The sequence below is a fragment of the Peromyscus maniculatus genome, chromosome 3, assembly GCF_049852395.1.
Source record: "Peromyscus maniculatus bairdii isolate BWxNUB_F1_BW_parent chromosome 3, HU_Pman_BW_mat_3.1, whole genome shotgun sequence".
Taxonomy (NCBI): domain Eukaryota; kingdom Metazoa; phylum Chordata; class Mammalia; order Rodentia; family Cricetidae; genus Peromyscus; species Peromyscus maniculatus.
Window position 1 is genome coordinate 92,393,679 of NC_134854.1, and position 4,910 is coordinate 92,398,588.

The 4,910-nt window shown below is 41.8% G+C and overlaps 1 pseudogene; it reads right to left on the reverse strand.

Moving 5' to 3' along the window:
• Nucleotides 1-3,551: 3,551 nt before the first annotated feature.
• Nucleotides 3,552-4,168, reverse strand: LOC102917943 (Ig kappa chain V-III region MOPC 63 pseudogene; annotated as a pseudogene).
• Nucleotides 4,169-4,910: the final 742 nt, after the last annotated feature.

Sequence of the window (4,910 nt, forward strand, 5' to 3'; positions counted from 1 at the left end):
CTGACTGAGGTTGAGATGGAGTCTAAAGTGGCTTTAACTTGTATTTCCACAACAGCAAGGGGACAAACTCCAGTGTTTGGTACAAATGTCCTCCCAAAGTAGTGCAGGCACTCTGGGTGATAAAATACATCAATTTCTCATTTGACACTGAATCCTTCATAACATCAAAACATTCTGACCTAACATCAAAACATTCCAACAGTTGTAATAGTGGTTTGATGGTTATGGTAGTAACCAACCAGTTTCTGGCTGGATATGAGGACTGACCCACAGAAGAGATTTTATGTCCATTAGAGTAAATCTGGACAAAGTCCCATCAATTCAGAGACCATGGGCTCTGAGGGCAGGAGGGGTGGTGAACCTACTGTTGTTCTGCTAAATGGTCATGCTGTCAAACTGCGTTCTAATTATCTATGGCCACTCCAACAGTTTTGTGTTGCTCTCAACTTTGGTCTTTATTCCAAACCTTCTTTTTGAGGTGGGTAGTGGTTAATACAGAAGCTCATAACTGGTCAAAGTACCCAGTAAATAAAAAAAAAACTCTGAGTCCTTGGCTCTGGATGAATCATCTATATCAACCTCCCACCATCCAAGAATCAAAGATCTTCATGGAAAGGGGGACAGAAAGAATGTAAGAGCTGGTGGATAGAGAGGATACCTGAGAAATTCTGAGTTCTGAACATAACATGGTTATTGCATGCCTTAACTCATAGTAACTGTGGTTACCTGCACAAGAACAAGCCAGTCAAAATTCCTGTTAAATGATATATTGGCAACTGATGTCAACTGAGGGAGGGGCAAGCTTCTCACGCCTTAGTGGATGGCAACATGGCCATATGGACAGCACTAACCAGACTAAAGGAGTTTATTAATAATGACAAAAAAAAGACATAAAGCTGGAAGGGGATGGGGCAGGAAGGAGTTGGAGGAATGTAGTGGTGTGCAGATATGATCAATATAATATATGAATGTTTGGAACTTTTTTGTTTATTACATTTTATGTATTTATTTATTTATTTATTTTGCTAATCCTTCAATTTGTTTTATTTTATTTTATTTTACAATACTATTCAGTTCTAGATAATAGCCACAGATTCCCTTGTTCTCTCCCTTCCTGCCCCCCTCCCCTTCCCCCCAGCCCACCCCCCATTCCCACCTCCTCCAGATAAAGGTCTCCCCGGAGGACTGGGATCGACTTGATAGACTCAGTCTAGGCAGGTCCAGTCCCCTCCTCCCAGATTGAGCCAAGCGTCCCTGTATAAGTCCCAGGTTTCAAACAGCTAACTCATGCAATGGGCCCAAGACCTGGTACCACTGCCTAGATGCCTCCCAAACAGATCAAGCCAGTCGACTGTCTCACCTATTCAGAGGGCCTGATCCAGTTGGGGGCCCCTCAGCCTTTGGTTCATATTTCATGTGTTTCCATTCATTTGGTTATTTGTCTCTGTGCTTTATCCAACCTTGGTTTCAACAATTCTCGCTCATATAAACCCTCCTCTTTCACACTAATTAGACTCCCAGTGCTCCACCCAGGGCCTAGCCGTGGATGTCTGCATCAAGATTCCTCAGTCCTTGGATGGGGTTTATGGCACAACTATTAGGGTGTTTGGCCATCCCATGACCAGTGTAGGTCAGTCCCAGCTGTCTCTCGACCATTGCCAGCAGTCTTTTGTGGGGGTATATTTGTGGATTTCTGTGGGCCTCTTTAGCTCTTTGTTTCTTCCTTTTCTCATGTGGTCTTCATTTACCATGGTCTCCTATTCCTTGTTCTCCCTCTCTTTTCTTTTTTTTTTATTTTACAACACCATTCAGTTCAACATAATAGCCACATATTCCCCTGTTCTCCCCCTCTCGCACCCCTCCCCCTCCCCCCAGCCCACACCCCATTCCCACCTCCTCCAGATCAAGGTATCCCCTGAGGACCAGGATCGACCTGGTAGACTCAGTCCAGGCAGGTCTAGTGCCCCCCTCCCAGACCGAGCCAAGCGTCCCTGCATAAGTCCCAGGATTCAAACAGCCAACTCATGCAACGAGCCCAGGACCCGGCACCAACACACAGCTGCCTCCCAAACAGATCAAGCCAAATGACTGTCTCACCCATTCAGGGGGTCTGATCCAGTTGGGGGCCCCTCAGCCTTTGGTTCATAGTTCATGGGTTTCCATTCGTTTGGCTATTTGTCCCTGTGCTTTATCCAACCTTGGTTTCAACAATTCTCGCTCATATAAACCCTCCTCTTTCTCGCTAATTAGACTCCCAGAGCTCCACTCGGGGCCTAGCCGTGGATGTCTGCATCCAGATTCCTCAGTCCTTGGATGGGGTTTATGGCACAACTATTAGGGTGTTTGGCCATCCCATCGCCAGAGTAGGTCAGTCCCAGCTGTCTCTCGGCCATTGCCAGCAGTCTTTTGTGGGGGTATCTTTGTGGATTTCTGTGGGCCTCTTTAGCTCTTTGTTTCTTCCTTTTCTCATGTGGTCTTCATTTACCATGATATCCTATTCCTTGTTCTCCCTCTCTGTCCTTGATCCAGGTGGGATCTCCCGCTCTCTTTCCCTCGACCCTTGCCATGCATTGCTCCCACTCATGTCCAGGCTGTTCATGTAGATCTCATCCATTTCTCCGTCATTGGGTGATCCCCGTGTCTTTCTTGGGGTCCTGTTTTACAGGTAGCCTCCTGAAAAGAGAAATGGAAAGAATGTTTGGAACTTTTAAAAGTGTTATTTAAATAAAGGACCTTGAGTATTGATGGAACTGGAAAAAAAACATAACAAATGACTACAAATCAAAGTAAAAATTACCTTAAACACAATAGAAACAACATGGAACTAATTAATGTTACATATCCTGTTTCATAATCTCCAGGCTGAGAAATTCTTGGAGGATCTAGCCTGCTACTACGTGATATCAATCACAGATATTCTTGAGGCAGAGGGGTTTCAATTCTCATGCCCAAGTAATAGAAAAAAAACCTACAAGTAAGGCAGGTGGTTCTTATATTTCCAGAAAAACAAAAGAACTGGTATCAATTAAATAAAATAGAATAAAAGATAAAACTCAGTGATGTGTGGTATCACATGCCTTTAATCCCAGGAGTTAGGAGGCAGAAACAAGCAAATCTCTGTGATTTCTATATAGTGAACTCCAGAATAGCCAGAGCTTCATGGTAAAACCCTGTCTTGAAAACAAAACAAATGAATCTTAGCTTAAGAATATTAAGCAGTATCTGGAAATCAAGTTACTAAAAATGCTTAATATTTTATTTAAATGACTGGGTAAAGTTTCCTTTAAGTTTTAAATAGTTGTCTAAGTAAAAAATTATTAAATCTAAAAATTTGTTTTAGAAATAATAAGCAGAGACAGCATTCATTAGTAAAGAAATTATTTAATTATAAGACATTGAGGGGAAACAGTGCTCTCATGAGCTTAAGAATTTTCTGTTGTAGATTTCCTCCTTTTCTAACAAACCTTCCACAGACCCTAGCTGAGATGTCTCAGGGGAAATACATCTGAGAGACCAAACCTCAGTATACAGCAAACCAAGGAGGTTTTTGCTTAGACATAGAGAGCTGTGGGAGGAAGCTCTATTCCTTGCTGACAGAAATAGGTTGCAGCATCATCAGCTTCCACGGGGTGGATGGTGAGGGTGAAGTCTAATGCAACCTCATAACCACTGAACCTGTCAGGGACCCCTGACTCTCGATGACCTTCATTATAGATCAAGAGTTTGGGGGGCTGACTTGGTTTCTTTTGATACCAATGCATAAGATTTATGCCAAATTTATTGACACTCTCACTGGACTTGCAAGAGATGGTGACTTTTTGTCCCAGAGACACAGCCAAAGAATCTGGAGACTGGGTCAGCACAATGTCCCCAGTGGAGTCTGGAATGATAAACATAAAAAACTACTATTGCCAATATACTGAAACAATATCACTGTGAGACATGTTACTCCTATACTAACAGTCACAAGCATCACTCAAATCTATTAGAAAATTAAAGGGAACCTGGGAAAGGGGGAAACAAATTATAATGCTATAATTCCAATTATTAAGAGCCCAGAGGCAGAGAAAACAGCCATGACTACAATAGATGCTCCAACACTTCCCTGAACCTTCTCACCTGGTACCCAGAGCAGCAGAACCCATAGCAGGAGAGCAGGTGACTTCATCTCTGAGAGATGAACTAGAGCTGTCAATCTTAAGACACTGAAAAGCTGCCCTTAAAGATGCTTTGAGCAGCCTAGACCATTGACTATTGATGCAACATGCAAAACAGCTCAGTGAAGCTAGTGCTTGAAGAAACACCTACTCTTGTTTCAGTGGTAGTTAGAGTTGAAAAACCATTCACAGAACAGCTCAAGCACATCCTAAGGGATTTTGTGACTGCCTTGTTGAATCTTCACCTCATGTTTTTTAAAATAATTTTACACAATGTATTTTGATCATGTTTTCCCTCCCCCAACTCCTTCTACATCCTTCCTAACTCCCTATCCATCCAACATCATATTCTCCCTCCACCCTTCCTTTTCTCTCTTTCCTTCTCTCTCTCTCTCATAAAAAGTCAAAAATCTAAGCAAGAAAAAAAACAGTATGATAAAAAAGAATTACTGTATGGATATTCTAGCATAAAGAATAGGAGAAATTTAGAATCGCTTTGAAATCTCAATAATATTAAAGTTTTCAAGCAGCAGTGCATTTCACATTGGAGAGAAATTCAAAGCAATTCCACTAAAATCAGGGAAAAGACAAAGTTGACCATTCTCTCCACATCTATTCAATATAATACTCAAAGTTCTAGCTAAAGCAATAGGACAACTGAAGGAGATCAGGGGAATACAAATAAAAAAGAAAAATATCACTATTCATAGATGATATGATAGTACACATAAGCAACCCAAAAAATTTCATCAG